The sequence below is a fragment of the Brachyistius frenatus genome, unplaced genomic scaffold, assembly GCF_029030835.1.
Source record: "Brachyistius frenatus isolate BFR_SWC_R1_liver_20210118 unplaced genomic scaffold, ASM2903083v1 Contig_24, whole genome shotgun sequence".
NCBI classification, from domain to species: Eukaryota; Metazoa; Chordata; class Actinopteri; family Embiotocidae; genus Brachyistius; species Brachyistius frenatus.
In genome coordinates this window covers 1,909,707-1,932,872 of record NW_027210623.1, presented here as the reverse complement: position 1 = coordinate 1,932,872, position 23,166 = coordinate 1,909,707, and the positions used below count along the sequence as shown (strand labels likewise).

General features: G+C 41.7%; 1 protein-coding gene across 2 annotated transcripts in view; it reads left to right on the top strand.

Annotated features, from left to right (window-relative positions):
* The window catches only part of ankrd11 (ankyrin repeat domain 11), a 97,009-nt gene that overhangs the window by 12,570 nt on the left and 61,273 nt on the right, over nt 1-23,166 (top strand). For both annotated transcript variants that reach the window (XM_069697715.1, XM_069697714.1), the window contains exon 2: nt 12,019-12,098. The gene's annotated coding sequence lies outside the window, so the exon portion shown is untranslated. The remainder of the gene's footprint in view (nt 1-12,018; nt 12,099-23,166) is intronic.

Sequence of the window (23,166 nt, the reverse complement as noted above, 5' to 3'; positions counted from 1 at the left end):
CTTATCTCCGTAGAGGAGACTTGTCACTTGGTTTTCGTCTGAGATCAAAGCCCTCTGCAGCAGGCCCATGTGTCATCTGTCTTTACCCCTCCTAGGAGTGCGAGGAAACTAAGAGCTGTAGTCTAACCAACGAGAGAGATCACTGATATGTGAAGTCATTTGAAGACTGAAGTCATTGAATATTTTAGTATCTCTTTTCAATGTTTATTGACTGCACTTTTTAGCTGGTCCCTTCATTTTTGTCTCGCAGCTTTACATGGAGACAAATGTTATTTGCTTGTTTTGATGAAAATGAGGTTGTAACTTGTTGTCTCCCTTCTTGCGGTAGGAATGAAACATTGTGTTTTAACAACACTCAGTGAATGAGTTATTGATTCTGGATGTTCGAATCTGCCAATATCTCTCCAACTTTGCCCAAGTTGTGTTTTCTTGCGGATTCCTGTCAAATGAGTGGATTTGCTGTAACGGTGCTCTTCGACATTCGCTTAAAGTCGCCGGACTGTTTTCTCTTCAGCGAATGATAATAATGAAAAAGTGCATCTGTTGCACAACGCAATCTAACATTCTTTCTAGAATTAAGACGCAGCCCTCTCCTATTTACTCCGTGGTGTCATACAGCATCTTTGTTTTTAGAGACAAATCTTTCGGGGTTTGTATTGTCTTAACATTTGCATTCATAGCCTGCACATCCTCCACTGGTGTTTGGACAGCTTTCCAATGAGGACAAAATGAGAAATCTCTGACAGAAACTCAGTGTCTGTGTGGTTGAAGCAAACCAAAAGAAAGAAAAGCCTTAACCTCCAGCATCCCCCTATATCACACATCTACACTGCAGCTCCAGACTGATTGATAACCGTTATGATCACTTTAGCTGCATAATATTAGAGGAATGTTTTTTGATGAACACAGAATGTGTGTTGATATAAATCTGATTTTTACACCCCTCTGTGGTACTGAAGAGCTGTCTTTGTAGCTAGATACATGATTTAGTATATGTGTGGAGACAATGTGTGTCAGCTGGAGATATTTATTAAATGCCTACGATATAACTGGCTGAGAATTGTGTGGGTGAACGGATGGCTGCAGGCATTCAGAACCAACACACTCGACTTGTTCTGTGGTGTTAGAGCATGTGCGGGTGTTTATGTACCATGTGCTGCTACTCCTCCATTTCCAATATTCACAGAGCTCTGTCTTTCACTGCAACCATGGCAACAGAAAATGACAAATGGCAGAACTATGGAAACGCTCAGGTTGTGTGTGAGGATGAATGGCAGGGCGAGCTTTCTTGATTTGAAAAAAAAAAAAAAAATCAAATCACATCAGTGAATAAGCTTGCTGGCCTTCACTTACTGTATAATACTGTTGTTTAAAACACTGACTATTCAGCTGGAGGATCATTAGATGAAGCTTTTTGAAAATAAGCCACCATAGTAGATATTATTTTGTCTTTTTTTGCTCACGTGTTCAGAGCTGAAGGCCAGAGATAGATAGATAGATAGATAGATAGATAGATAGATAGATAGATAGATAGATAGATAGATAGATAGATAGATAGATAGATAGATAGATAGATAGATAGATAGATAGATAGATAGATAGATAGATAGATAGATAGATAGATAGATAGATAGATAGATAGATAGATAGATATCTCTGCTGATTTTCATAGTACAGAATCCTATTTGCAGTTAATATTACATTGGTATAGCAAGAGAGAATGATGTAATTGTGTCCTGTTTAGGGAGCGATCGATATGGCTTTTTCAGGGCTGATAACGATTATTGGTAATCAAGGAGACCGATAAACTGATATGTGAAACCATTATACAGTTGCAGTAACTGCAAATCTTTGTGTGAAAATTTGTAATAACAAATTCTAACACAAAACTTAATTCAAATGACTTTAAGTAAACAAATGCAGCCATTCTGTAATCTTATTATGAAGGTATACTGCAATGTGGGGTATTTATTGTAAAAAAAAAATAATAATAATGTATTGAAGCACCAGCAGAATGTTTGATACATTATTTTAAAATGCATTTGGGGTTTGATCATTGATAGCTTCACTTTGGGCTTTTATTGGTCTCTTTTTACCGTCACGTAACGAGTGTAGTTGTTATCAAGTGGAGTAACGTTCACCTGCGTCCCGTCTGTTCTGGTGTGTGAGCGACACGCCGTCTTCCTGACACAGAGAGGAACACAAGAGCAGCAGCACAGAAATTAGCGCGACTTTCAGTGACAGAAAAATGCATGAGCGACTCTCAGACTGCTCTGAAATGAAGCGGGAGCACAGAGACTCAGTCAATAACATAATAACTTGTTTTATTCTGGGGGGCAGGAGGTCCCGTCGGCGGGCCAGCCCTCCCCAGACAGTGGTGGGAGAAACACTGACAAGTCGCTACGGTGTGAGACCAACTTTTATGAAACGTTAAACTTTTAAATAGTAAATATGACATGATTGAGGTGTTTTTGCAACTTCAGCGTAGAGGACTGGTGTTTTTAACTTCTGCCGTGTCTCCTGTCTGACCTCTGAAACACAGATTCTCTGAGCTGCTGAGAACTTCTCTACTACTGAAGTGAAAGTGAGCTTCTTCTGTGGCTGTTCTCAGTGTTGATTGGCTATTGCTGATGAGATGTAACCAATCAGATAAAGCTGTGGGCGGGACATTGCTCAACACCACAGAGTGGTGACTGCAGACTGAGACTTAGCAACACAGCCAAAGTAGCGCATTTTTAATTAATTCATTTTATCGGCGATTGAATATAAACAATTATCGGAAAAATGCTAGATATCGGCGCAGATAATTGGCCGGACCGATAATCGGTCGATCCCTAGTCCTGTTCTATCTGTGTGTAATGGAAAGATTTGGAGGGAGAGACGAAAAGACTGAGTGTGAAAATATTCAATAGTCATGCACCAAACCAAAAGAAAGAGATGCTTTGTCAACCCATGGGTATTAAGATCCATCATTTGAGCCTGTGTGTGAAATAATAATTGCTTTTCTACCCACTGTATATTATTTTCCATATCACCTGACAAGAGGGGGAAAAAAATGAGCGTAGCGTAGCCGGGATGTGCCGATGGAGAGAGTGAGTCTGAAAAGCACTACTGCGTTTCTGGAGCATCTATGCTGTAAAATAGGACAGTGGCAGGGCAGCAAGTCCACCCGCACAAACCCACGCCTTGTTGACACCGATGTGCAGGTTTTTATAGAAAACAACAGGAAAGGCTATTTTGTGTGTGTGTGTGTGTGTGTGTGTGTGTGTGTGTGTGTGTGTGTGTGTGTGTGTGTGTGTGTGTGTGTGTGTGTGTGTGTGTGTGTGTTGGAATTTACGTGAATGTGTTAAGACGGCTGTTTGCAGGTTCAGTGTGTGAAATGGGCATGCATGACATTAACAGCACTAGTTTATACCGACTGTCTGGTAGCATTGGATTGCAATAGATAAACAGTTGGTGTGTTTTGAGAGTAATCAGTTGACATAAAATGCATTTTTAATCATTCTAAGAGTAGTTTTTGTTAACTCATTAATTATGTATGTAAAATGAGGATTTACTTCCTCCACTCATTTCCATATCATTGTAAATAGATAATGTTTTATTTGTATTTTTTTTATTTTTTTGACAGCCTTTCTAGGAAGCAGTTTGACAGAATCGCCTGTGTCATTGTTTTTATCTGTAATTGATTAATTGTATTGAATATAGTTTATAAATATAAATAATTTGAAGTGTGGTAGTAGTTATAATGGATCTGTGTATAGATCAACTGGTGTGATATGGTTTGGTATATAGACTTGAATGTTTTTTAATGTCGGAGTTTATTCAGTCGTGGACATTGATGACATAATATGTCCAGAGCTTTGCCTGGTCCCCTCTGCATTCTCCTGCTTTCTCAATGCAGCAAGCCAGGACCCGCTTCTATAACACTGGTTCTACCTGTTTATACACAACATCTATATATATTGACTTAAAAGGCCCGAAACGAAGCACTACATTCAAATAAACAGTGATCTCAAGCATTTTATCAGTTGGTGTTGTCCCACAGCAATAGAGGGTTAGATAATCAAATTAATACAATCAGGAAAGGTATGTAAATAGACAACTCACTGTAATTGTAATTGTTGAGAGAGAGAGAGAGAGAGAGACACACACACACACACACACACACACACACACACACACACACACACACACACACACACACACACACACACACACACACACACACACACACACAATATATATAGTTTTAATCATTTGATCAAGAAACCATTAAAGCAGCAGTGATTCTTCCACCCCTAAGGTGACATTTGTTATTGCTCTCACTGCTTCTTCAGTTGTTTTTGCATGTGTTTGAATGCCCTATTTGAAAATTAAATAGGGTGCTTCAATACATTTGTGGGTATGGTGATGAGCTCAATAAAAGGAAGGGCCAGGATGTTTTGCATACTGTGGGCTAAGGCTGCAATATACATTCACTTGGTATCCTTTTTTTGCACATTGACTGTTCAACACGTTGCAACACTAGTGCACCGTTGTATTGTTTGGGTGACACTTTAGTTGTAGATAACATTAAGGCTAAATTCCAGTCTTTACTGTACGTTTGTAAGAGGATGGTGGGGAGCGGTAGTTTGAATAGCGTAGCCTTTGGCCTCGAGAAACCACTCGTTTCCGTGCTTCTGGTTCTGCTCTCTGTATCGCAGCTGGTGTATTTCTCCATGGAATAGTAGCCCAAACTGGTCCGGGTGATCTGATGATCTCTGCTCAGTGTTCAACGTAACATTGTTTCCCCACTGGCCCACTTGGCCAGTAGGTCAGAGTTTTTCTACTCCGTTGTGTATTCTCACTGGCCCGGCAGCCCAAAAATAAAAATAACACTTTTCCAAATTTTTGGTGATTTATTTTACACAATAGACTGCATAAATAGTTTGGTTTATTTTGGATTTGGTTGTGACAACTTATGATCAAAACATTTTCGATGATCTTGCGACACTAAAATGCCTCGGCTTCGACTTCCCCACGTGTATTTCAGCGTATCACACTGCATTTAAATAACATCATTTTAAATGTGCTTATGCTGTAGATTCTGATTGGTTGGTACTGGCCCGAACAGGCCAGCAAAGGGCCAGCTAACTGGCCCTGTGTAAACCTTTACTGGCCCCGGGCCGTCAGGCCCTTGGTTATGTTGAAACCTGCTGCTAGTATCTGCTTGCAGTCAAACACGAAGTGATTGCCGTTAGTGCCGATTCTTAGGAGGTCATGGCGGTTGTAGGCTAACGAAGCCTCAACTTTATATTTGTAAAGAAGCAATACTTAACACCACACAAACGCTAACGGAGAGCTTTTCAGGGAACTGCATCCAAATGCGCTGTCATCTTGAAAAGCATTACATCAAAATGTTGGATTATTGAATCTGGCGTGGTGTGTGGATTGGTCTGATATCCGTGTTGTCATTTCTATCCCTCATTTTGTCGATATTGAATCAGATCAGCCCCAACTTTACAAATTAATTGGTCATTAAATATAAGCAAAACTTGCACCCTTTTTGTGTTAAAGATTTTATAAAGCAACTGTACTGCTGTAATGTTCCAACTCCTGTTGTGATTTCTATCCCATATTTTTATTCTGGCTGCATCAGAGAAAACAATCACAGTGTCATGTTCTGGAACAGATTGAATTCCATGGAAAATGGAAAAGGGTTCATTTTTGAAGACCGACCTTCAAATGCACAGGCTGTACACCGAGACCACATGCAAGTTTCAGGTTGAGGCCAGCATTTGAAAAGACATCTTTTGAATGTGAGGATTTTTTTTTGTTTTTCTCAGTCCAGAGAGCTTGTTACCTTGACAACAGCAGAAGATCCGTCGCAAAGGGAGCTGAGCGAGTGAGCGTGTGAGCTGAGCTTGCCGCGGCATGGCTGTGGCGAACAAACAAGCGCTGTCGCTAACTGTGTCACGAGTACTGCTGCTGCTGCTGCCTTCTCATTGCAGCCCTTCTCCCCTCCCTCCTCCTCCATCCCTCACGGCTCTGCTTGCAATATCAGGCTTTTATTTGGCTGGTTTGTTGTCCATGTTGTATCCACCCATCCAACATACTCACCTTTTTATCTTTGTTATCTAAACAGTTTCTCCTAACTCCCTGCTAGCTATCACGCTTTCCCTACTTCTCCTCCACATTTACTTTGTATTGCCTTTCATTGCCATCCCCCTATGCCGATGCTTTATCTCACATGAGTGCATTTGGTGTTTAGGTAAACTTGTTCAGATAGAGCCGCCATTGTGCTGTCTGTGTTGGTTGGTTAGGTTAGGTAGTTACTTTATTAATCCCCGAGGGGACTTTTTTTCACTACAGCAGCATACAGAAGCAATAGATAGTAATAGAACAATAGAAAAGCAATAAAATAGCAGTAAAAACTATCAAATATAAATATAAAATGCACAGTATATACAGTACAGTATATATCTATATGTATATATTATATACAATAAAGTTGCTCATGCTGGAGATGTGGAGGATCGGTGTGCTCTGGTCCCTCCCTGCAGAAACCAGGCTTGATCAATAATGTAGATGTTTTTGAGGGAGGAGAGGTGTGGTGTGTATCTCTTTTTCTCTCCCCTGGCCCATCCCACCCTCCCCCCAGCTGTCTCCCCACACCCTCCAGTGTCAGGTTTCCCCTCCAGTGTTTGCGCATAGAGGAGCAGATGACGGAATCTAATTAGTGAAGATATTACAATAAGGCCGATACCTGATGCTTTGACATACTGTAGGCTGAACCCCGGCTGTTGTATTGAGCTGCTGTTTCTTCCTATTGTTTATTTAGTTTCATGCTCAGACTTAATATAGGGGTGGATTTGTCATCGACATCACTGCACTGACCCTCGCTGAGCTCTCTAGTGACATCCATCCCCCCCAGATGCTATAAGCACTGCCCGCTCCATCAGGATAACATGTTCATTTTGTATGCATCAGTTTACAATGTGATGGTACTCTTACAGATGGAAGTCTGTCTAAACTTGCTTGACAAAAAACTAATTACAAACAACAACTCCTGATGCTCCCACATTGGCTCTTTTCTTTTTCTCCTCTTGGCTAGTTTGGTCTCAGAAAACATCAGAAGTCAAAGTCTGCTTGACGTGTTCTAACGAATCATTAAAGTACATTGATCCATTAGTTTTAATTCATAAGAGGGTGTTGTTTCAGGTACTGGTGAGACAACCAAAAATAATCGTTTGACAAATTGATCCATGAGGTTGAATGTTTATCAGACACCAAAACACTGAGATATTTATAATATGAGAAAGGATTTCAATGCTCTGAAACATTCCAAACAACGTCCTGTAGCGGTTAGATTTTTACACCGGACGTCCCTACCTTTTTCTGTGAGGGCCCTGTGGGTTGGAATCACCTCAGCATGGACATGGTGGTATCTATAAAATTTTGCAGGCAGTTTTTTCATGTCAAATTTAACAACTGAAACTCGCTCACCGTGAATCCTGTGTACAGATCGAGCTGTGTGTGTGTGTGTGTGTGTGTGTGTGTGTGTGTGTGTGTGTGTGTGTGTGTGTGTGTGTGTGTGTGTGTGTGTGTGTGTGTGTGTGTGTGTGTGTGTGTGTGTTTGTTTGTGTTTGAGCTGCTTGAATAAGCTGGAGTTGTTGACAAATTTTAAAATGCTCTGCGACACCATTCGCATTCTGTCTTTTGGTTGTCTCCAACATGTCGCTGATCATGCGACTCAGCGGCAACATTTCTTCTGATGGTACAGCTGCACTTATAGCCGCCATTTCACATGTTGTTGTTGTTGTTGTCTAGAGGCTCCAGTACCTACGGCACTATAGAGTAACAAGTACTGTCATGTTTGCAGAACTTTGTCATAGACTACGTACAACAGTAAACCTCTCCGTAGCCCTGGAATGAAAACCCTTGAATGATGTGTCTGAGGCCTCTTCCATGCACTATGAACTCAGACAAAGGTCCGTGCTGTTTCTCCAGCTTGCCTTTCAGGTGTCTCTGATCTGTTCTCTGATAGGACAGTCAGATACGGGACTGACTCGAGAGGTGCTCGGTAGCTCGGGTTAGCACTGGTGTGTTTGTGTTACATGGTCCCGACTTCCCATATAAAAGCAGCAATGATTCAAGTTTGTGGAAAAGGAAGATCTGCTCTAATTAGAGGACGAACTACAGAAGCAGGATGAAAGATGCTTGTGTTTTGAAGTCGGCATTAGTACCTAGGAAAGTTGTTCCTCTTGTGGGCACATACACAGATGGCATCTGTCGTCTTTGGCCATTCACATGGAGCCAGTAGGCTTTTCCCACCAGGACATCTTTGTAGCTGTCTGCAGGCATTAGGGTGCAAGTTATACCTTTCCTTAGTATTTCACTTAAATAATAATGTCCTGGGTGTCACTTGAACTCATAAGCCTGATAACATGACTTTGCCTCTTAGACATCGGTGTACGCAGGGGTCTGGTGATGGTAAGTGAAAATGGTAGTGGATTTGCTGTGTTGATACAGATGTTGCAAAGGTTAGGTAAGTAAAGCCATCTAGCAATAGGCCCCCGCTTTGCTGCAACCAAATGTTTAAGTAACTCAAGTGTGATGTATCTTTATCTGCAGTCATAGTCTGTCAGCATCAAAGCCAGCCTCTGATTCTTGTTGAAAGTCACCGTTAAAACCAGGGTTGGTCTCACCTGCTTTCTCACTTACAGCAGTGTTTAGAAGAGCTTGCAGGACAGCTGCCTTGACTTCACATATGTTGTAGCTCCCCACACCTTATTCCTCACTAGTAATACCTACAGTACTGTGATGGACTTGGTTAAGCCCTCTAAAACACACACTGCTGATATTGCTGTTGTTAGATGGCAGGGACATGCAGAATAATTCAATCTGCAGGCATGTTGTCATGGTGATGCAGAACTAGAAATTAGCTGTAATTATGCATGATAATGATGAATGTTTGGCCTCAACTCCACATAGTCTGAGGCAGTGCTTGTGACATAACGCCAACTCTAGGCAGGCGTTTGACCTTTCACCTCTGATATAGATTATATTTAAAATATGTGCCAGTGTGCACGGACTTGTGCATGTAAGTTTTGTCTCACTAGTGGCTGATGTGATGGAAGATATTATTGGATGATTTGGCCAGTTTCAGATTTTGTGTGTGCGCAGCATACGTGCTGCCTTCTCAGTCTCCGCTGGTGTAGCTTTGTCAACGGTAATTAACAAGGAAGAAACCATTACTAAGAGGCCTGTCGATGCCACCCAGCACACAACCATTCCAGATCTGTAAACATGTTGGGTTAGTTCTTTCTGTATCACAGCTCTGTTTCCTACCGCCCTGCCATCACAGATGAAGCAAATGAAATATTCATGTTCAGAGGCAAACAATGACAGTCATTATTACAAAAGCATTTTGTATAAAGCAGACAATGAGATCTTTACTCTTTGAATTTTAGTTGGGCAATATATCGATATGACGTGTATCGTGATGTCGGACTAGATATTGTCTGAGATTTTGGATATCGTGATATGGCATAGGTTTTGTCTTTTCCTGGTTTTAAAGGCTGTTTTACTGTAAAGGTGTGCACTTTTCTGAACTTATTGTAGCTGTGCCATTATTTTCCTTTACCTAATTAGTCATTATAGCCACATTACTGATGATTGTTTATCAAAGATCTCATTCAGTAAATACTTGGTGAATGCACCAATTGTTGCAATGTTGATATTGAGGTGTTTGGTCTAAACTATTGTGATATTTGATTTAGTCTATATTAGGGATGAGTCCCGAATTCTGAATATTCATTTTAATCTCCAAAATCGATTAGTGTATGCGATTTTCATTTTTCCTTTTTTTCCTCTGTTTTTACCAGCGCCGTTACTAACCAGGGGTAAATGTCATACTGTTTTAAAATGGCCATAAGAGAACACATTTTCATAGAGTCTCTTCTGAAAGGCATTCATGGTGTTGCACTGAGTTGTATACATGAAAAGTGACTTCAATGTAAAAAGAAAGGGAGAAGTTCAAACTCTATTGTTGACCTGTTTCGCAAGGGCAAGCGTTCCCCGCCAGCCGCAGTCTCCACCAGGGGAGGTCTGTGGACGGTGGTGACGTTGCTCAGGCGGTGGCGTGAGACATGAAACACGCCTCATAATCTCCGTTTGTTAATCTATATGAAAAGACGGAACAAATAGTCAAATTATTTTATTGAAAAGCCAAATTTGATTTGACAGCCAAAATTCTGCGTTGAGTACAGCCCTAATAAACACTTACATTTGAACTAGATTAAGTTGAGGCCTGGCAAAGAGCTGGTGGAACTGGATCCTGACGGGAATTTCTTTCCTTTGGCTATCAGCAATGTTATCAACAGCATCTTAATTCATGTTGCGTGTCTCCTGTGTGTAAAGGAGTGTTTTCTGAAATGTGTTGAATTGGTGTTCGTGTGCCTTATATGGTATAAGGAAGTAAAACAAAAAAATATGTTGCAGTCTGGGTCTATGGCAATACAATATCACTGACTGTTATTGTTTTGGTTTTTTTGTCTCTTAACTTCAATATTTTGCCTCCTACAGTGACTTGATGTCAGGAAATTGTACACCATAGTATGGCACTTTGTCAGGAAGCTGTAGCATATTGCCTTGTCTCCTTCTTGTCTAGCTATCAACCCTGATTTAGAGACTAACCTTTGTCTCCCAAGGTTTCTGGATCAGCTTTCAGTGTCACATTCGTTGGTCCAGTCATTCTTTGTCAGTATTTTAGGTGAGCATCAATGGGGATTGTCATTATGCTCTACTGGAAGGGTAGTGTTGTTCTTCCTGGTTGGATTATTACAATCCTTCAATCCTGTGCTTCCCGCTGGGAAAGCCCCGCAGGTTCCACAACAGAACAAATACAAATGCGCATCTAACTATCATCCTACTTACTACTCAGGCCAACCATAGGAGGTATGGCCTTAATCCGGTCTCGCCTTCCCACCTGTCACCCTGCCTGGGACAAAGCTGACAACTGTATGCTACCGACTAATAGCTTTCAGTCCCTTTATGATGCCTTAAAACCAGGTTGATGAAACAAATGTGGGTTCAGACTGGGGTGGACGGGGTGTGTCCCATAATCGCTGGAATGTCACCCCAACACAAGGGCCTCTGTTAAATACCCTCCTATGTCCTGCAGCCTAAATCCTGATAAACCCTTGTCCTTGTATAGTTGTGGAGGGGACTGGGTGAAGGGCCATCATCAATTCACTGACTTTAGGATTTCTCTGTGGTATTATGCTTTTACAGTTGATTAGATGCAATGACACAGATGAATATACATCACATCCTATCGCTGTGTTTTTTTATAAGCTTGATGAATGTAACGGCAGAATTTCTGAACACTGTCATCCCCCTGTTATGGTTGAACAAACGTCTCCAAATATAGTCAAAAGTTCATATTTATGTGGTTACAGCCCTGTATGAACATACAAGTGTAAGAATAAGCGTAAGCAGTCTGCACAGGAAGTTTTACTTATTTTAGATTTGCAAAAAGAGCAATGTCATCAAATTGGTACTCTTTACCAGTAAGTACTCAATGTCAAAAAGTTTTGAGTCAGTACGGGTGAAAGAAATTCTGCACACTACACCTGTAGATTTAAACTCCTGTCCTGCACTAAAACTATAACTTGTTGGGTTGTGATGGTACTCAAATTTTAAGATTTGGTATGTTTTTGGTACAGCAGAATAAACAAAAACAAAATATGCAATGTTTTTGTTGCTTTGAAAAAAAGCTCTTGGTTGTGAAGACATGGTTTGGAGTGCCCAGTGTTAAATTAAGGGCAAAAAGAGAGGACCAAATGCCTCACTGTATGTTGGTGTATCTGTACCCTGTTGTTCCATAGACCTTTCTCAGTTTGCCCGAGAGCCGATCCTGGGAGGAGAAACATGACCCTCTGCATCCACCCCATTACCCATCCGTCGCCGTGAATGTGAACTGCTTGTGCTGTCCTTGTAATTAATGCTTGGTTTTGTTTTCATCTTGTTTTTCAGGATTCTGTGGACTCTGCAGCAGCAGGTGTTTTTCTGGTTGGATTTTAGCCCACTGACATTCTCCCACAGTCATGGAATCGGTATGTTGATAAATAAACATCTTTTACAAAACATAACCATAAAGCTTAATACTTGGCCCTTTTTAAACCCACTTTGACTGAAGCACTGTTAGCAAATACTTGTTTCTTAAAAATATGTTGTTGTTGTTGTTTTTTTGGTCTATTTGCTTCTTTTTTTATGACATGGAATGCGGGACATTATAAGGCGTGTGTGTTGGCATTCATTGCAAACAGTAACTTGAGTACAGGAGAGCACAGGAATGAAATGTCATAATTTGCACGGAAGGTATCGTCAAACACGTGAAGATTTAATTTTCATTCTTATATCTATATTTTCTTTAGGTTGGGAAATAACATTATAATAATGGGACAACAGCGAGGTGAACTATCTCTTATTTAAAAAAAAAAAAAAAAAAAACTTTTAAACAAGTGGAAAAGAAAGACTTTCAGTGTGTGTACTTTTATACATAAGTGCTTACATACTACAAGTATCAGGCTCTACCCATTATTCTTAGGCATGTAGGAAGGAGACTGTGTGCAGGAGATGCTTGTACCAACAGGCAGACTGAAAGCACAGCAGCATTGAGCTCTAGCCACTGGAATGCATGTATTAAGAATGGGGCTTAGTGCATGCCTAACCTCTGCTTTCCTGTCCCTTTGTCAGAGGCTGCGTGTGTGTGCGTGTGTGCGTGTGTGTGCGTGTGCGTGTGTGTGTGTGTGTGTGTGTGTGTGTGTGTGCGTGTGCGTGTGCGTGTGTGTGTGTGTGTGTGTGTGTGTGTGTGTGTGTGTTAGAGACTATAAAAAGTAGGTCACAGCTTCTCTAGTGCAGAACTAGCATGTGTCAATCAAAAGCCATCCATTACCAATCTGTCTCACTCACACACGCACAAATATATATTCCTGTTTGTTAATGTCCGACTGTAGCTGAAAGTCCGGCTCATGTAAATTTTTGAGCCTATAAGTGCACAAGCCCCTTTTGGTTGTACATCTTAATTTCACAGAAATCAGGGTTCATTGCTGTGCAAGCAAAGCTCGCACAGATCCAACAACTGCCGTTGTATACAAGCCACAGCTTGATGGAGGACGTAGTGGTTCCAAGGGCTGTCAACAAACACACTGCCTGCTATCAGGGGAGGAAATGAACTCGGCAGTGGTAAAACTTAATTCACTGATAAGATAGAATTCAATAGTATCATGGATTTCATTCAATGCCTCAAAGTCTTAAAGGGATAGTACAAAATAGGAGCATATACTCAGAATTTAAAGGAGTGATAATGAAAGTTACCATCACCTATTTGCTCACAGACCAGGTGTTGTACAAAATATGGCAAGTCACATTGAGAGGGACATTTTCCAAGAAGAAACGTGATCTGGTAAAAACATCTGGTTTTCCATCCAGGAAATTACAAAACCACTGAATATGCTTTACAAAAAACAGGCTGCATAGTGACCAGAGTCTGGACTGCCTGTGCTCCCCGACACCCAACAGCTGCAAGATTGGCTTATCCCCCTTTTTTTCCCTGCCCATCTCTCTCCCTCTGTCACTGACTCTCTTACTCCTCCCATCCTGCTCTCTCGTGTCTGTGTGCCTTCGGCCTTGCACCAGCAAGAGCTGCTTCTGTTTACCTCTCCAAGCTGCCTATATCTGCTTACTGTCAGTGGAAACCAAGGAAACTGATCACAAAACTTATTATGGTGCCAGGAGTGGAGTACATGCTGTGTGCGAGTCGGTGCGAGCTGGACACACACGCGCACGCACACACACACACACACACACACACACACACACACACACACACACACACACACACACACACACACACACACACACACACACACACACACACACACACACACACACACACACACACACACACACACACACACACACACACACACCTCCTCCCTCACCTCATGTGATGCCAGTCACATGGCTTCCAGGCAAGCAGCTCAGTAAATCAGAATCAGACTTTTATTTTTAACTGCTTTAAATCCTCCACCTGGTCTGTGTGGTTAGCAGAACCTCCCGAGGTTCCTGGTGATTGCTTATCCCTTTCTCCTCTCTCTGTGTTTCTTCAAAAAAAAGTGTTGTTCACATGAAGCTCCTGCCCTGCCTGTCCACATTCTCTGTACCCCGGTTTCTTTTCGGCTTACCTGAGAATTGCTTTTGTATGAAAGTGTAAATGTAGAGCCACTGTAACGCAGAAATGCAGCAGACATTAGCGTTGGAATAGGAGCCATTTCTCACATACAGTACATTCTTCTGGGGTCTGTTGTAGAGACACTTGAACAAGGTTGTGATTATTATGTAACAGAATCTGTTGCACAAAGTTTTTATAACATGACTGAAGGAAGACATCCTTCCACACGAGACCAGAGTTTTTGCACTGTCTGCTTTATTGAATAATATCAACACTGCAAAGAAATCATAGCCATGTTTAGCACATGGAAAGACCTAATGTGTATATTTTAGAGATGTTTCTGAAACTTGAGTTATGGACCAACGGACTCTTTGCTTTTCTTTTCTACGCATATCTGGGACATTTATGATCTATAACCACCTGTTATTTACCTGTTGAAAATAGTCTTCGATGTACAGTATGAGGAGCCAAAGTGTTTTGAATGTGTTGCATTATGGCATGCTGTAGACGGGCTGTTTGTGTCGAAGCGGTGTCTCCTCTCTAGACTGTACCCAGTCATCAGCATTGCTGATATCATTCTGACTGTTATCTTTCAGCAGAGGAGCTGAGAGGGGAGGTGTCTGTGTTCGATTTTGGTGCAGATGAAAGGCTAACATTCTTGTAATCACACCTCCTCCACTGGTTCCCTCACAGCTCCCCTTCTATCTCCTCCTCTTTCTCCAAAGCAGGGCTTGTTCCTCAGTGGGGATTAGTGTGAGCAGCAGCTCTGAACAGAGAAGTGGGCCCTGCCAGTCACATTACATAACTCGCCCCCGCTACTGCGGCTCGGCCTGGCCCGGCTGGAGAGACGACCATAGAGGCTTTGTTTTCCCAACCTTCCCTTTTTCCTCCCCTGTGCTGCTCCTCCTCCTCCCCTTGAGGCAGACTGCATACTGATGCCGTATAGAAGGAGTCTGTTTGCAGGGAACAGGCGAGGCACTGTGGCATGGAGTGTGGAGAAATACTCTAATAGCGAGCTGAATGGCAGAGAGCTCACATCTTAGGCAGAGGAATTTGGGGTCTGCCATAGGTGGTACAGTTTCATAGAGATGGGAAGCAAAGGAGTGAAGTAGTGTGCTTTGCTGCCAGCCTCGGGGGTTCAATGTCAGCATGTCCAGTGATTACACAGAAGGTTAGGGGTCATTGGAGGAGTTGTGGAGTTCTGTGTAAAATTTCTTTAGGTTGACAGGCTGTGAGATAGTTTGTAAGTATTCCCCCATTCAGTGTTTTTGTGTCACATGCGCGCACACACACACACACACACACACACACACACACACACACACACACACACACACACACACACACACACACACACACACACACACACACACACACACACACACACACACACACACACACACACACACACACACACACACACACTCATCCCCACCTGGCAGTGTGCCACTGTTAGTAGGGTGGGAGTGTGAGGCCAGTGTGCTCTGTGTAATGGAGGTTCAGACCAATAAGCAATGTGAGTGAGCTGAAGTATGAAAGGTAGGTGTGAGAAAAAGGTTGAACAGCATTGCTTGACAACAGATTTATGTTTAATATCTTGAAGCATTGGGTTCTCGGCCTGCTCCTGATTTCTAAATTTTTCCATCCATGGAGTCGGGATAGAAGACAAATGACTTCAGTAGCAAGGGAAAGTAACGTGGCACCGCACAACATTTTCTGTTAGGAGTATGATCGATGTTTCCGGTTACTGTATTCAGTGAATAATGTGTTCAGACAAGTTCTTCAGATATTTTAATGATGTCTATAATCAGTTGTATAGCTTTTATCTCTTGAATTCTGTCTGTGTGGACTGATGACAACAACAAATAATGTACATTATATTGTATATGTACACTGTCTGTTTGGTTTGGCATTTCTGTTTTGTATATTATATTATGCAAGTGGTGAAAAAAATAAATAAAATGTTACTGTGAAATCTTTTGACGATGTTTTAGAGAGAAAAAGCAAGGTTTGAAGAATAAACATTTTGTTTACAATTAAGCCCCTCCTGCTATCCTCATACAAAGAAATGCATGGAAAACCGTGAGGACAGGATGTTGGTTTGCTTTCCCCGAGACTTTTCCTTTGCTCTTGCTGGGAGGTCATGGTTGCTTCCCAGGCACTGTTTTCCACAAGCTTAAGTACATGTTAATACACGCACGCACAAACAGGAGCCCTACCTGATGGTTAGACTGATTTAGGTTCACTGCTGCTTTATAATGTTGGTGGTCTATGGATTGCCATTTATTCTACGAGCTACTTCCATCCGGAGCTGGAACCCTGCATTTTAAAGGGTAGCTTGACATGTTGCAGTCTCCTTGCTGAGTTATATCTGCTTCCCTCTCTTCTTAGAGTTCTAATTATTGTTAAACATTACTTCTGTATATTTACAGCAAATCCTCCTTTCTATCTGATTTTGTGTATTTCCTTTATCGTCACAAAAATCTTGTCATGGCACTTTAGTTTTTGTTTACCTTTAATTAGTAATGAAATATGGTTTGGATATTTTTTCTGTATGCAGTATCAAAATACGGAAACATGAAAATACCTAAAAAAAAAAAAAAAGATCCCTTTGGATAAGAGCTTCATCCAAAATCTTGTCGCTTAAATGTAAAAAATGTTGACAGTCGAGGACTGTGTGTCTCTGGTTTGCATTTGTGTACTATCTTGGCTTCATCTCCGCGTTGGGAGATGGGCTTGAGTGTGCTTTCAGTGCATCAGCCATGAGCCAAGTTCCCATCAAAGAGTAGCTGCTACACCAAAGACTGTTTAGATGGGACGGCTAATTTTAGAGCTGCTAGGCCCTTGTCCAACGTGGGGGAGGATAAGATAACATTGAAGTAGCCCTCCCTCCTTACACAGTTTGGTTTTGTTTGTCCATCCAATAACCCTCATTCAGCCCCTGTGGATGTTGTGCACAAATAAAAATGTTTGGTGTTGTTGATGTTGTGTACAAATAAAAATGTTTAGTGTTGTTGGTGTGTACAAATACAAATCTTATTCATGTTTTCTAGCTCTCGACGGATCTTGGATCTCACTGAAAATTGCACAAGCAATGACACATTTGTTCAGACCTGTCAACATAGTTTACTAGAATAAATAGTTTTTTGTACTATTGGCACATGTAATATCACGTGAAGTGTGTGATGAAAAAAATAATTAAGAAGACTAGTGGGATGAAGATAAGCATATTTTTAAATATAGGCATATGTAGTTGTATATTGTTATGACAGCTAAGTGTCTCATCCTTTCTTGTTTGCTTGACTGATTCTCCATGACTAAAAGTAAAGACAGACAGGTACAACACAGGGACTCGTACTGTCTTGTATAGGTTTATATCTAGACATTGGTGTGTTTTAGCTCATCCTGTATTGGCAGTTTAGTTGAATTCTGAAACGTAACCATGTGTTTGACTGACTTTCTATGAGAAAATCTGTGCTGTGTCAGAGTGCTTCTAGGAAGGCAGTCATAACTAAGCAAAGGGCTAATAAATGTTGAATGAGTGCAGAGAGCGGCTGGGATCTGTACTCTACAGTTTCTAGCCATAATGGCTGCGATAATGGACTCTGTTCTGATTTGTTTATGTCAGAGAGGCATCTGGTTTCAGGAAATTTGGCCCTGAATGGGTGTGGACATGTCATTTGTTCTTTTATTTATTTATTTTCTGTCAGTGATCTGAATTCCATCAATTTGAAGGCACACACACACACACACACACACACACACAACAAAACCTCCAAAATACCCGGTTACACACTCATTGAGCCTGCACCAACACATGGGGCAAAGCTGTCCCTGTCTGGCCCTACTCTCCTGTCCCTCTCACAGCCACAGAGCAGTGACCTTGGTTTCAAGTAGCTATACTCTGTTAGAAAGCCAACACCTCTCTGGGGATGGGCTGACCTTGTTGTCTGACACACTGTAAGTCTGCACGCCCCTCTCTGTCTCTCTCTCTCTGTATCCCTCTTATTCACTCACACACCTCAACATCAGTGGCCTAAACTAGTCCATCTGTGTTAACTTCACCATTGCAAATGTGGTACGTATGTGTATAGGAGCAGATCTCTTTGTTGTCTGGTTTCAATACAAAGGTTCAGGAGGTTGGGGCCTCTCCCTAACCAGGTGCTCCTTCATCAGACAACTTGTCCTCTTGGTGACAACATGCTCTTTTTTTGAGGGTGTGTGCAGTAGTGCACACTGATGTCTTCCTTTATGCCCTTTCCTTTGATTTCCTGCAGCTGTCCTACCGGGCACAGTACTGGATGGGTACAGGCGTGTATATCCATTTCATCAAAGGCCCACAGATTAAATAGTTTTCATTGGAAGAGGTTGTTTTTCTATCCATTCAATTAAGCTCATCTCTTATGTTAGAGCTTTCTTGGTCAATTTGAAATGTTTTAGTGTCACAGTTGTAGGGTAAATTAGCGCTGACACAGCAGTACAGTGAATGCTGTTTTCTCCTGCTTTCGTATTGACCTCTGTAACTTTACAGTGCCCTTTACAATCACTGAACGGCTCAAAAATGTCGTTGGAGATCTAGCAGAAGTGTTTATTATGGCTCAAGGCTCCTGAGTGGGCGGACCACAGCGATATTTGATTGACAGCTTAGCCTGCAATAGCACAGACACACAATGTAAACAAACTGGCCCTGGTAACTGTAACTTGCCCGCCAAGGACATATATTAAAGCTGATCATCAAAACTTTATAACATTTAGTTTTGTAGGCACCTTTTATGGAGATGTCTATCCAATGTTGACGGTAAATGTAGTGAATTTAAGCAATCAATTCCTCAGTATGTGCTGTATTGGCTGAGAAACCAGAGTGTTTGCACGTGGAGGCGTGCTGGCAATTCCTACATGTACCAGGATGCATTACGTGTGAGCTTCTGACGCATCACCCCCAAATTCTTTGTCTACCTTTGCCAAGTCTCTGCTTATAGCATGTGCTCAACGGAAAAAACAATTAGCTTGTAGTTTATCGGGCCACCAACGATGTCCCTGTTTAAGACAAACTATTCTGATTGTGCCGGAAGAAATACAGATTTCGCAGCTGCTTCCAAGACACAGAGAATGTTTCGCTTCGGTTGACTGTTTACCATCAACACTGATCTAACATCCACATGGAAAGCGTCAAATTTTCCTTTTAAGCTGTTCAAAATGCTACAGCAGACTTTCCAACTAGCTGTCCTGTAAGCTTGTTATTGAATGTTCTTTCCCTGGGGAGTGATTGTTTGCTAGCTCGTTTAGCAAGCCAAGCTGAAACACAAGAGAAGTCTTTATGAATGTATATGAGGTGACGATAACTAGAAAGAAAAAGTGCTCCGTCCGTCTGTCCAAGTTGCAGACTCCTTTCTTGCAGGTGCTGTTAGCCTCATGACAATAACCGCAGATGATACAGATGCATTTTCATCAAAGCAAAAAAGTTCTTCCAGTTTCATAGAGCATATCTGTATAATATAACCAAAGAAAAACGTGTTGTTGCATACCATTAACCAACTCAGGAAAGCTCTGATGAGTTACAGTGAATATTATGGATGCTTTAATCAAAGTTTAACCCTTTTCTGTCAGGAGTTATGAGGCTTTTTTTTTCTATATAGGTAAACAAACAGTTTGAAATATACCATATTGTGATCTACTTCTTCCTGAAATTGTGAAAAATCATTTCCAAGGAGGAAAATGCTGAATGTTCTTTTGCTCATAGTTTGTTCGGTGTGAAGGTAGTAAAGTTTTAAAGACATTTTCAGATGTTCTCCTAAATGTATCGACCAGATCTTTGGCCCAGGTCATGACTATCTTGTTGAGTGCCATCTGGAAGCTCTTTCCCTTTTTATATAACAAAAGGCTTTGCAAAAATACTCAAACCTGTCAGCATTGTGGTTTTGATGTGTACAGTCCAGTTGTGTCTGTGTTTGCTTTGCGTCAGGCTGCAGGCTGTGTAAAAGCTGGGCTGGGGCCAGTAGCCAGCTAGGAGGACAGACGAGGAAGCAGATGGATCTGTTTGGACTTAACCCTTCCCACGCCACTTCATCCTCCGGGCCCCTTCCAGCCTGCACGCCTCTGCAGAGTACAAGGAAGGCAGCAGAGTGGCTGTGTGTGTGTGTGGGGGGGGGGGGGGGATGGGACGTACATTTATGCTAGTACTACCAAACACAGAAGATGGACATAAACCAGAGAGAGTGAGAGACCTCACTTCAGCAGACTTTTGCTTCCAGACCCGGCGTGTCCTGAACCGTGCTAATGTATGACTCCTGCCTCCATATTGGAGCTCCCCGTCTGCTCTGGCTCTCTGCTGTCTCTCTCCAGCTCTTTCCCCCCTTTGGTGCACTCTGTTGTCTGCTCTCCCGGCCAAACCACCACTTTGCTTGTTTGTCCTGGGAATGTGTGCCTTTTCCGGGATATGAAGTCATCACATCTTGCGAGATCCACTAGCTGTCTTCTGACTGCCTTAGACACACAATCTCCTACTTTCTCTGACTTTCAGCTTTTACCTGAATTATGGTGCTTACTTAAGTCATAAAAAACAATTGCCACAGACAGACATCCATCACTATACACAGCACAGTTGACTAGTATGTAGTGCTACTCATGTTCTCAGAAGTGGTGTGATTTTGACCAGGCTGCTCAGCTCGGTGTATAGCCTTCCTGGCTAGTCTGTCCATGAGCATGAGCAATAGCTGGTTTGAAAGTGACGTTACCATTTATAGATTTTGCCACAGTTACTCGCCAGCCAGTGGAAAACATGCAACTTTTATCATTTGCTATGGGGAAAGCACGTCAACACAAATACTGTCAAAATAGTAAAAAAAAACAGGTACAAAAACAAAACAAACAATACCCTCTATTTTGTAATAATAACTAATTAAGCACACATTTGTCCAAATCAGACTTGCACAAAACAAATCATTGTCATAAAATTAATTAAACTAACAATCAAAAACTAAATTCAAAATACTACCAGATGTCTGAATGCTTTGTTACGTGGCTTTCCAGGTGTTAACGTAAAACACTGTATACACACTGGCATTACTGTACAAAAATTAGATTAGATAGATTCTTATCCATTATGCAGCCAATTATAAAAACAATAAACATACATACAGCGTCATAAAGGAATACATTACAGTATCCTGTCTGTCTGCAATGACATGATGACACAAAAGAAACATTGGTTGTCCTCAAACCTCTGACTCTCTTAACTACTTGTATGAATCCTCCTAACTTTTTTCTACATACTTATGTTTTGTTTTTGGTATTTAGATTAGAAATCCTAAATTTTACCAGGTACCGTTTTGTTTTGGCGGTTAGTACCGTTTCAGACACGATAATCACATGGAAATATGATGTGCATTGCATGTCCTCTGTCTGAGGCCTTTGGGAGTCACGGATTTAGTGGAGGAATGCAGGGTCCGGTGTTGCAAATCAATGGTTGCTGAGTAAAGTTTCTGGAAGAAACCCTCTCTGCTCTCTGTGCTAACCAGTGGACTGTAAATAGAAAACCCCAAGGGAAGATCAATACCAAGTCTGCCTGTTGATGAGGAGGGAAGCTCAGTGTGTGAAAGATATGCATTTTATTTTTTTATTTTTTTTTTTATAGACTGTGCTCATACCATCTTTTTTCCCATGTTAGATTGGTTGGGCAGGTTGGTCTATTTTTATACTCAGCCATCCATCATGTTGTTAAGGAAGACATATACTAGCTTTCTATTCTTGTTTCATCATAACATACTGGCTTTTCTGTTCCAGAGAGCAGATGTGGGCCAGTGAAATGTTATAATCTATTGCTACATGATAACAATAGCTTTAGTCCCCCCTCCCCCTCCCAAGTCTACCAATAGACCTGAGAGCTGAATATGGGAGTGGGTGGCAGGGCAGACATCTGTGGTCCTCTCCAGCCCTCTCTGGGCTTCACTGCCTCTGCCTCATTGTTCTCAGAGATGTAGATAACCATAACAGAAGGAGAGCAGGAAAGGGCCAAAAGGGAGGAGCATTGATGGGCATCTTTTGTTTAAAAAAAAAGAAAAAAGTATCAAGTCTGTTGTTGTGGGTGTTTTATGAGGAGGTGAGTGGGGGATGGGAAGACGGGGTTTTCCTGGAGCTGACCTCTGAGAGAAGTATTCAGGATTTTTGTGAGTCAGCTAATTAAGTTTTCCCTCCTCTGGTTTCTGTCCCTTATCATATTCTTCTACTGACACCAGCTGACACCCTGGGAATGACTGTGTTCTGCTGCTTTTGCGTAGCGGTCATGAGAACTGTGTTCATCTCTTGCTTCTTATTTTGGCCCTCTTTCAGTTCAGATCAGATTTGGCCTCTTTTGTGACCTTTGGTCAAAACTTATTGGCGCTGCATTGACTTGCCTCACAAGCTTCACACTCTCAACAATCTCCCACTTGGACTGAGAATTGAACCTCAAACAGGCCAATTCCTTGGTCTCGTTTCCATACTAAGTGTAAAACATAAATAGCTCTACCCTGGATTTTAAGGAAAAGTGTGACTGTTCACACTTTGTCAACAACAAATTGACGCTGCACTGTACAATGGTGGGATGGAAGATCTATATGACCACGAATATGCTAATACTTCAGTTTCATCTGGGAATACCTGGGCACAATGTCTGTCAACATTTCAACTGGGCATCAGAAAGTTAATTAGGTATGATCATCCTTGACATGTTCCGTCTTTCATGAATGTTTTTGTGTTGTGGGGTTTTATTGATAGTTGCTTGTACTCCACATATCAGAAGCCCCATGTGGAGCTGAACCGTGAGTTTGATGTATTGTCTCTTCTTCTTTAAAAATAGCAGATGATTCATCGCACCTGAGTCATCTGGCTTGTTTCCCCTCTTGGCACATCTGAGGCCAGTACATGACCTTCAACAGTCTTTGACTTAAGACTCAGGGGTGTGTATATGT